Source organism: Phyllostomus discolor, chromosome X (assembly GCF_004126475.2).
Source record: "Phyllostomus discolor isolate MPI-MPIP mPhyDis1 chromosome X, mPhyDis1.pri.v3, whole genome shotgun sequence".
In the NCBI taxonomy this organism is placed as follows: Eukaryota; Metazoa; Chordata; class Mammalia; order Chiroptera; family Phyllostomidae; genus Phyllostomus; species Phyllostomus discolor.
The window spans coordinates 46,214,355-46,225,618 of NC_050198.1; the positions used below are offsets into that span (position 1 = coordinate 46,214,355).

Sequence of the window (11,264 nt, forward strand, 5' to 3'; positions counted from 1 at the left end):
GGACAGCAACACAATTATAGTGGGAGATTTTAACACCCCACTATCAAAAATGGACAGATCTTCTAAACAAAATATCAACAAAGATATTGTGGCATTGAACAATACCCTTGATGAAATGGAAATTACTGATATATACAGAGCCCTCCACCCAAAAGAAGCTAAATATACATTCTTTTCAAATGTACATGGAACATTCTCAAAGATAAATCACATGATAGGACACAAAACAAGCCTCAAGAATTTCAAGAAAAATTGAAATCATACCAAGCATTTTCTCAGACCACAAGGGACTGAAGCTGGAAAACAACCCTAAGGAAAAAAAAACAAAAACCACTCAAAATCATGGAGATTAAATAGCATGCTATTAAACAATGAATGGGTCAAGAATGATATTAGGGAAGAAATCAAAAGGTTTCTGGAAACAAATGGAAACGAACTCACAACAGCCTAAAACTTATGGGACAGAGATCAAGGAAAAAATCCCACTCGAAATAGCAAAAAGAAAAATAAAATATCTAGGAATAAACCTAACCAAAGAGGTAGAAGACCTGTATTCGGAAAACTACACAACACTGAAGAAACAAATCAAGGAAGACAAAAGCAAATGGAAACATATACCCTGTTCATGGATTGGAAGAATTAATATCATCAAAATGTCCATACTACCCAAAGCAATTTACACATTCAATGCAATACCTATTCAAGTACCAATGGCTTATTTCACAGACATAGAACAAACACTTCAGAAATTTATATGGAATTATAAACGACCCCAAATAGCTGCTGCAATTTTGAGAAAGAAGGGTAAAGTAGGAGGGATCACAATACCTGACACTAAACTATACTACAAGGCCACTGTAATCAAAACAGCCTGGTACTGGCATAAAAACAGGCACATGGACCGATGGAACAGAACAGAGAGCCCAGAAATAACCCCAAGTCTCTATGGTCAATTAATATTTGACAAAGGAGGCAGCAACATTAAATGGAATAAAAATAGCCTCTTCAACAAATGGTGTTGGCAGAACTGGACAGCCACGTGCAAAAAAATGAAACTTGAGCACCAACTTACACCATATACAAAAATAAATTCAAGGTGGATAAAAGACTTAAATATAAAACGTGACACCGTTAAAGTCCTCGAGGAGAATGTAGGTAGGAAAATCTCAGATATTTCATGAAGAAACTTTTTTACTGACGTGTCCCCTAGAGAAAGGGACATAAAGGAAAGAGTAAACAAATGGGACCTCATCAAAATTAAAAGCTTTTGCACAGCTAAAGAAAACAGTATCAAAATTACAAGAGAACCAACTGTATGGGAAAACCTATTTGCCAATGGTACCTCAGACAAGGGTTTAGTCTCCAAAATATATAAAGAACTTACACGACTGCACTCTAAGAAGACAAGGAATCCAATTAAAAAGTGGGCAAAGGACTTGAACAGACACTTCCCCAAGGAGGACATACAGAAAATCCAAAGACACATGAAACGGTGTTCAATATCGCTAGCCATCAGAGAGATGCAAATTGAAACCACAATGAGATACCACTTCACACCAGACAGAATGGCCATCATAAACAAAGCAACAAACAACAGGTGTTGGAGAGGTTGTGGAGAAAAGGGGACCCTAGTGCACTGTTGGTGGGACTGCAGACTGGTACATCCACTATGGAAAGCAGTATGGAACTTCCTCAGAAATCTAAAAATGGATCTGCCTTTTGGCCCAGCAATTCCACCTCTGGGACTCTATCCTAAGAATACTAAAACACCAATTCAAAGGAACCTATGCATCCCAATGTTCATAGCAGCACAATTTACTACAGCTAGAGGCTGGAAGCAACCTAGATGCCCATCAGTAAATGAATGGATCAAAAAACTATGGTACATTTACACAATGGAATTCCATGCAGCAGAAAGAAAGAAGGAGCTCCTACCTTTTGCAACAGCGTGAATGGAGCTGGAAAACATCATGCTTAGCGAAACAAGCCAGGCAGTGAAAGACAAATACCATATGATCTCACCTTTAACAGGAACCTAAATAACAAAACAAAGAAACCAGGAAAATATAACCAAAGACACTGAAATAGAGGTCAGGCTGATGGTGACCGGAGGGGAGAGAAGAGGGAATTTAAGGGGACAGTGGAAAGGGTTCACAGGAACAAGCTTAAAGGACACATGGTCATAAACTAAGGGGAGGATGGTAATGGGAGGGAAGTGGGGAGGGTGGGAGGGGAAACTGTATTGGGAGTAAAAAGGAGAAAACTGTATTTGAACAATGATTAAAATATAATTGAAAAAATAAATAAAAATTAAAAAAAAAAAAAGAAGACAAGCAACCCCATTAAAAAATGGGCAAAGGACTTGAACAGACACTTCTCCAAGGAGGACATACAGAGGATCCAGAATACATAAAAAGATGCTCAATATCACTAGCTATCAGAGAGATGCAAGTTAAAACCACAATGAGATACCACTTTACACCAGTCAGAATGGCCATCATAAACAAAGCAACAAACAACAGGTGTTGGAGATGTCGTGGTGAAAGGGGGAGCATAGTACACTGTTGGTGGGATTGCAGGCTGGTACAACCACTATGGAAAACAGTATGGAATTTTCTCAGAAAACTAAAAATGGATATGCCTTTTGACCCAACAATTCCACTGCTCGGATTATATCCTAAGAACCCTAAAACACCAATCCAAAAGATCCTATGCACCCCAATGTTTATAGCAGCACAATTTATAATAGCCAAGTGTTGGAAATAACCTATATTCCCATCAGTAAATGAATGGATCAAAAAACTATGGCACATCTACACAATGGAATCCTCCGCAGCAGAAATGAAGAAGGAGCTCCTACCCTTTGCAACAGCATGGATGCAACTGGAAAGTATTATGCTAAGTGAAATAAGCCAGACAGTGAAAGACAAATACCATTATGATCTCACCTTCAACAGGAACCTAAACAACAAAACAAAGAAATAAGCAAAATATAACTGTAGCCACTTAAATAAAGAACAGACTGACAGAGTTCAGAGGGGAGAGGACAGGGTATTTCAGGGGAATTTCAGGGGAAAAGGGGAAGGGTTTACAGGAACGAGTATGATGGAGACATGGGTAAAAACTTGGGGTGAGTGGAAAAGGGAGGGAGGAGGGGAGGGATGGATGGGTGGGTTAGGATGGGAGTAAAAGATAGAAAATTGTACTGCAACAACAATTAAAGTAAAATTTAAAAAATCTTTCAGGAAATTAGGGGCTGCAAAGGAGTATTTGAAGTCATGAAAGGCAAGGACTTCCATCCAAGTCTACTCTATCCAGCAACGCTATCATTTAGAATGGAAGGGCAGATAAAGTGCTTTGCAGATAAGGTAAAGTTAAAGGAGTCCATCATTACCAAACCCTATTTATATGAAATGTTAAAGGGACATATCTATGAAAGAGAAGATTAAAAACTATGAACAGTAAGATGGCAGCAAACTCATAATTATCAACAACTGAACCTAAAAAACAAAAAACAAAAGCTAAGAAAACCAGTAGAACAGGAAGACCACCATAGAAATGGACATCACATGGAAGGTTTTCAGTGTGGAGGGAGAGGGGGAGAATGGGGAGGAAAGTACAGGGAATAAAAATCATAATTGGTAGGCATAAAATAGACAAGGATATGTTAAGGATAGTGTAGGAGAGAAGCCACAGAACTGGTATGTTTGACTCATGGACATGAACTAAGGGGAGGATACTAGAGGGTAGGGGGTGCAGGGAGGAGAGGGAATAAAGGGGAGAAAAATATTCAGAAAACTATGATAGTATAATCTATAAAATATTCTTTAAATGAAATATATATTCTGAATAAAAAGAATAAAAAGTAAATTTTTATTTTTACCAAGAGTAGTGTGTTATAATACTACTTACTTATGTGAAGGAAGAGACATTAAAATGCAATATGAAAGGAAGAACAAAGATAACCTGTCAAACATGAAAAGAGACAACACCAAGAAAACTACGTGGAAGGAAGAGAAATAAAAAAAATAAATAAATAGTAGTAAAAATAACAATAATAACAAAATGTGAAAAGTACAAAATAAAATGCAAGTTCTATAGGATAACTAAGTGAATTTTGTCTCTTTTGTTCGTGTTAGCCTTCTGATCTCTCTCTGGATCTCTCTTTGATCCTTTCACAAATCAAGTCTTATTGTATTATACTTGGAAGAAAAAAAGAAAAAAAAATGTCTCCTGCTGATTTTGAACTCACCATGTAGGTTCTGCTGGTCTTCCTAGATGTTGCAGGCAGAGAGGGGCTGGTCTCCATTTTTTTTTTTTTCTTTCTTGTGGTTCCGTGTTGGGCATCAGTCTGGACTCCAATATTCACAGCTGTCAAATCTCCAGTCGAAGCCTTCAGAGTGTTGTGTGCCCCCCCCCCCACTGTCTATATGTGCCAGTCTGGTGCCTTTAATCCACTTTTTTGTGCGACCATTTGATTATTTGTTGAGGTGTACCAAGCGGGAGCAATTTGTACCCTCCCTCCCTCTTTGCCGGCCTGGGAGCTACATACTCACAAGTTCCCTTCAGGCGAGTTTAGTTCCCCTATTAAATTAAGCCTGTCTGGGGATTGCTACCCCTATGAGCCCCTACTGCCCCACTTTGATCAGTCTGTGAGGTGCCCTGATTTAGAGCAAATGGCACCCCTCTTCCTCCCTCTTCACTGGCCCCACCACAGTATGCAAAAGTTCTGTAAACAGTGGCTGAGATTTTGGTCCACCATTCTTAACAAGCCAAATCTCTGACTAGTCCTGAGACTATCTGGTTCAGGGCCTGTTGTGGCCCAACTCTTCTCCCATCTCCAGGTGTCACCCAGCTCCCCAATTTCCCTGGCACTGTTCCATCTGGCAACTACAGTCCCAGCAGGGGAACGCCACCTCTGTGCATCTCCCACTGCATCTTTATTCCCCCCAGTGATTTCAAGCATTTAGGTCTCTCCTAGGGCTGGACTGGCTTCCCTGCTGTAGGAGAAGAGGGAGCTACAAAGTTCTGGTTGCTGATCCAGCTCTCTTTCAAAGGCAGACACTGTCCCAAGCCCCAGGCTGCTGATCCAAGTCCGTGCACAGGTCTCAGGGACTTTACCATCTCTATACAACTTCCTTACCATGTGTTTTTCAATATCCTCTGCAATCTTAGACTTCCCAACTTCATATAAGCTGAGATTCCTTTGGGCATTCACTCTGTTCTTCAGAAGATCAATTAGGTATCCCAGTTGGGTGCATGAACAAATTGTGATTACTCCACAATTTAGTTTTAATTCCATATTGGTTCTGGATGGAAGTTAAATGTAACTTCCACTCACTCCTCCACCTTTTTTGATCTATGGTGTTATTTTTAAAAATATTAATAAAGTAAAATGTTTGGTGACCAGTATTTTGTATTTGTTAAGTGTACAGACATTAAAAGATTATTTATTGAGTAACTGTGGTATAAGATATGAAGGTTAGGTAGAGATCTGAAAATTGCAATTTAGTTAACACACTAAATCTTCATAACTCATAGAATTTTAGGAATTTCATTAAATTAGGCTCTTTAATTAGACTTCCATTATCATTCAATTGAGTTTAATATAATTTTCTATATATTTTTTAAATTTTACATAATTTGTAGAAACAATAACTTTTAAAACTCACTAAACCAATGTGGAAAATACCAAATATAAGTAAATTTAACCCTGGTCTTGAACCAACCAAAATATTATACTAACATTGTTCTTATGTGGAAAACTAATTTTGCTACAATTCCAAATTGTGCTAAATATTTTATCTTGAAACTAAAGCCTTTTATTATTATTCTGTAACTGTAGTACAAAAGTTATTATGTATAAGTGTCCCAGGTTGGATTCCCAGTCAGGGTACATGCCTGGGTTGTAGGCCATGACCCCCAGCAACTGCACATTGATGTTTCTCTCTCCCTCTCTATCTCCCTCTCTCTCTCCTTCCCTTCCCTCTCTAAAAATAAATAATAAATAAAAATTTTTTAAAATATGCTACTACATATTTAAAAAATTATTATGTATATGTAATTTTTGATACCTCAAAAAGAAACACCATTTAGTAATTTTTCTTTTACCTTTTAGAGTACATGAAAAATAACTGAATTATTTTTGATCAGTTAATCTTTAAAGTTTCATAAGAGGATAAATAGAAGTGGGAATTGTGGAAGAAAGGAGCCAGCTCCAGGCATGGAGAGGGAAGAATGTTTAGATGCAGAAAAGTAGATTTTACATATACACACAAAAGAAGAGTGACATGCAGCTGACTTTGAAGTAACTTGGACCCTTGACAAATTTATCAAACCATAAAGTTAACAAGCTAGCACTTACTAATCCTCAAAGCACAAAAAAGAGGAGAGAATTTCTCTCACATTAAAAGCATGATCTCTTTTTTGACAAGACATTTAATCTTCTCACGAGGGTTCTTTGCTTTTTATTCTAAAGTACCCCTCAAGGAACACTTTTTTTCATGTCAGAAGCTCCCCAAAGTGGCCAGTGCTATTCCAAATCATCTGTTTTGAAATTGTTCCAGTTAAAGAAATAAAGTATATGATTTATCCATGGACAAGGAAGCATATCAAAAAAAGAAAATGCTAGGGATCTCAGATGTGTTCACTTTTACTGCACTGAGTCCTGATCCAAAGAAGAGAGTAAGTGCATCAGGTGAATCTCCCTGGAACTCCATTTATGCCAATGCCCTCTAGAAACACACTAGGTACACACAATTGTTTAATCAAAAGGAAGAATGTATATCATGAGGAATCATGAGACATTTCTTTTTCTTTTCTTTTTTTTTTTAATTTTTATTTATTTATTTTTAGAGAGGGAAGGGAGGGAGATAGAGAGAGAGAGAAACATCAATGTGCGGTTGCTAGGGGTTATGGCCTGCAACCCAGGTATGTACCCTGGCTGGGAATTGAACCTGGGACACTTTGGTTCCCAGCCCACGCTCAATCCACTGGAGACATTTCTTAGGGATCAAAAAATTTATTACAGAAAGAATTTATATAGAAAGGGCTTGGGATTGTATTATGTGATTTTGAAGAGGCTTTAGGGAAGCAGGGCTTTGTTCTAGATTTTATTCTGTCAAGAAAATGGGATCACTCTATGATTGGCTATTTTAATTAATGTTGTCTAATTAATTAATAAGGCAGACTGAATTTGATCTATAGCTGTAATTGGTTAAGAGACATGGGTCCTTCAAATTAGCCAGGCTGTGAGACAATTTGATATTCTGTGGCATAGATAATGTTCATGTTTTGTTTGTATTCAGACATGATTGTGAAATGGTATTCTTTTTAATTTGATTCATCATAGTCACAGAGTGGTCTTATTGTGTATGCATATTCTGTAATATTTTTTTATGTTCAGAGGAAAATACCAAGTCCTAGCAGAAAATGTCAGGATATCTCATGACAATGCAAAGACACAGTGATCATACCAGTCTAGATTCTGGATGTCAGCTTTTCTCTTTCTCATTTTAAGGCAAGCATCACTTTCTTCATGTTAAGAGACATATTGTCTGAAGACAAAGTTGGTTAATAAAATAAATAACAGATAACATTTTTTTTCTGTCAGAAAATAAATGTGTTAGGGGTGACAAGCAATGCCCATGGCAAAGGTATGCTGTTAAATTAACAAAATATATCTCCAACTGGCTCTCCTGTACAGAAGAATGGAAGTGGGGAAGAGATAAATATATATTCAGATGTTCTTAAGTCTGTCTTTTGCATAAATAGTTAAAAACAGGCTTATCTAAGAACCTATTTTGAGCTGGATTTATAGTTAAAAGTAAAAATGTCTAAATGAGAACTATATACCTTTTTTGTTCAGCACAGAAATGCTCTATAATTTGCCAGAGAGATAATAGAGCCATTGCAAAGATAAAACCAATGTTTGTAAAAGTCTGTTTACCACTGACCTAATAATAAATTGTCTTCTCATAGTCTTTTCATTTACAATTGATTTCTGGAGGTTGGAAACAATTTTGTGACCCAGGGGGTTAAAGTCAGTAGGATGAATTTGATGTCTCAGTGTCATGCTGGGTTATAGATAGCAATGGAATCTAAGGGAATGGAAACAAACATGAACTCATAAAATAGGTTGGGGCAAGAGATAAGATAAGGCATGAGCAAAGAGGGAATAAATACTAAAAAGATGTCATGTTATTCTTCAAAATCCATGACAAATCGCAGGCCTCATGGAGATGGTAGAGAACTGGAAAGCTAAGTTAGATATACTGCATCAGCCACAAAGAAAGGATACAATTACAAAGGCAACTTAAGGTACCTGACTGCTCTTATTTGTGAGCCTACCCTATAGGCTTAACCTTGAAGGACAGTTTATCTTATGTGAGACTTCACTAGAAGAAAGCATAAAGAAGGCCAAACAATGAAGTGCTGGATGAATTAAATCAGCCAAAGTCAAAGTAAACATTTCAGAAAACAGAGTACTCCCAGATACAGACTTTATGTTGTCTTGGTGACATTACAATAGTAATGGTGATACTATTTTAATTATCATTTTTCTTCTTTGTTTTTAATACCATAGCTCACCTGCCTATCTTCCTGGATCTTAATGTCCCCCATATTGTTTTAAATGTTTGTATGAAAGTCTGTCTAGCATAAGTCAAAATAATAACTACACTTTCATGAGAATAATGTGTATATTACTAGACTATTCTAGAATCTTTATGTATACCATTTTTAATTCCCACTCAAATCCTGCAAAATAGGTATTATATCCATTTTATATAAAGAAGTGGAGATTCGAACAAGTTGTGCCTTAACCATATCCAAATGACTGGATCCTGGATCTTCTTGTTTCTATATTAAGATGTCCAGCTTTCTCGGGGCACCTGTGCTTGAATTCAGACTTGGCAATTGCCAAGCATGACCCCTTGAACACTTCAGTACAAATTTCACCTTTCTACACAGGCTATTCTCTACCTCCACGAATGCTTAGAGTTGTTATCTCTCACAGGAGTACTTTATCTTGATTTTCCACCACAGACATGCACAACTCAAGATGAGATAAATGTTACTTTTGTAGATATTAATCATTTGGTGGCTCTTCCTTTTGTGACCATTTCCTGTACCTACAAGCCTGCCTTGTCCATTCAGTTTTCCTCCTCCCAAATCATCATAATATGTATGTTGAGTAATACAAAATTTAATGTGGACATATGGTACAGTAAGACATATAAATTCATTGAACATTGCTTAAGCTAATAAGCATATTTTTTTTAATTTTTTAATTCAGAGAAACAGAAAATCACAAAGGACTACAGAGAAAGACATGACCTTTAGAGGCTTGTGAGAGAAAGGGATCTAGTATCAACATGGGTGATACAATCTCCAACATTCACGACTCCCACCAGCCTCTGAAAGCCAACACTGCAATTTGCTAGTGCTGAAAACTTTCTCATCAGGATGTGTACGCATATGTCAAATGCCTCCCTACTTCTATTTGGAAGGATTTCCTGTCTTTGTTGTTTGGAAATTTTTTAATCTAGAGTGAGTGCGCAAGCTGAATTCCCCAGATGAATTTTCAGAAATGTTAATCTTAATGTTTCTTAGGTTTCCAAAGGCCAACCTTTCTAATATTATGCCATTTTATGTTCACTCACCACTCTCTAACCCTTGCCAAATTACCAGACACTTTTAGTCAGCCGCATAGTGTATCAAATATCATAGTAAATATTGGTAAAATTAACCGCAGAAAATCAATAAACATTAAAGCTCTAAATACAGCATCTATTTTCTCTAGAAATCAATAATTATTTTAAATTTCAATGACAAAATCAAGTACTCATTCTTTATAATGAGACAAAATTATAAATTGTCAAATTAATGTTCCAACTGACATCAGAAAAGTTATGTCAGCTTCATATGCAACTTATTGCCCTTTAAAATAAAGGAGGAGGAGGAAACGATGAGTTGTCAAGAGATATTTGGACACCTCAGAATGTGTCAAATTTCCATGTGTATAAATTCAATTACATAATAGTTCAGAAAAACCTGTGCATATTAAAGGAAAATAAAATTTAAAATAGTAACATTTAATATAATTTTTAAAAATTAAAGTATATTCACACTGATTTAAAATATATTTCTTGTGCTTGCTTTAGTAGCACATATACTAAAATTGGAATGATACAGAGAAGATTAGCATGGCCCCTGTGCATGCAAATTCATGAAGGGTTCCATAGTTTTGGAACAGTGAACAGCCAACAGAATCCCAGCTGATATAAAGTTCAGAAGACAAAGGTTGCAGAAGACTCTTAAAAACTGATAGTAAGGTGATTTTGTAGGTATGGGGAAGGTCCCAGGGCCTTGCACTGGAGACTGTGGCTATAGGAACATTGGAGGAGAGCCCGGTTGGTGATTGTAACTTAGCAGCTCCCTCTCTTCCCAGAGTGGGTAAGTCACAGACCTACATCAGGAGAGATCTGGACCCTTAAAGTCACTGGAGAGATAAAGACACAGTAAGAGACACACACCCAGTGGCATACACCAGCTGGGGCTGGGGTTGGGGTCACTGGCTGGCAGAGTACCAGAGAAATTGGGGAGCTGGGTAATATCTGGAGATGGGAGAAGAAGTAGACCAAGACTGGCCATGAACCAGATAGTCTCTGGGCTGATCAGAGAGTTGGTCTGCATAGAAAGCCTGACACTCCATAGGAATGGCCAGCCACACCCAAAGAGAACTCACTCCAAAAAGGATCTCAGCCATTGTGTAAGGACCTCTGGAGCACAGCATCGAGGCCAGTGTCTAGAAGAGGGAGGAGTGAGAGCATGACTGGCTCTGGCCCAGGGCACCTCACAGATTGACCAAAGGAGGGCAGCAGGGACTCAGAGAAGTAGCAGCACCCAGGCCAAAAAAGAGAGGAAAAGGGGTGTGATTTGTTGTCATGCAGTGCACCTCACAGACTATAATCAAAGGGTTACACAATGAGGTGGATTACCAACACCAGCCTGGCACATATGCACAGAGTGGACAGAGTGGGCTGCACAACATTCTGAGGGTATGGGCTTGAAACTGACAACCTGTTAATATTGTAGCCCAGACCAAGCCCCCATCCTCATGGAATCGCAGGAAATGAAAAAATAAAATGGAGTGCATCTCCCCTGTGCCTGCAGTATCAGGGAACATCGGCAAAAATCTCTTGGCAGGTTAAAGTCAGAAGGAGGCTTTTTTTTTTTCCAGTGTAGACAGACAATAGCCTGAA

The 11,264-nt window shown here is 37.8% G+C and overlaps 1 pseudogene; it reads left to right on the forward strand.

Annotated features, from left to right (window-relative positions):
* Positions 1 to 10,150: 10,150 nt before the first annotated feature.
* LOC114505822 lies at positions 10,151 to 10,248 on the forward strand (annotated as a pseudogene).
* Positions 10,249 to 11,264: the final 1,016 nt, after the last annotated feature.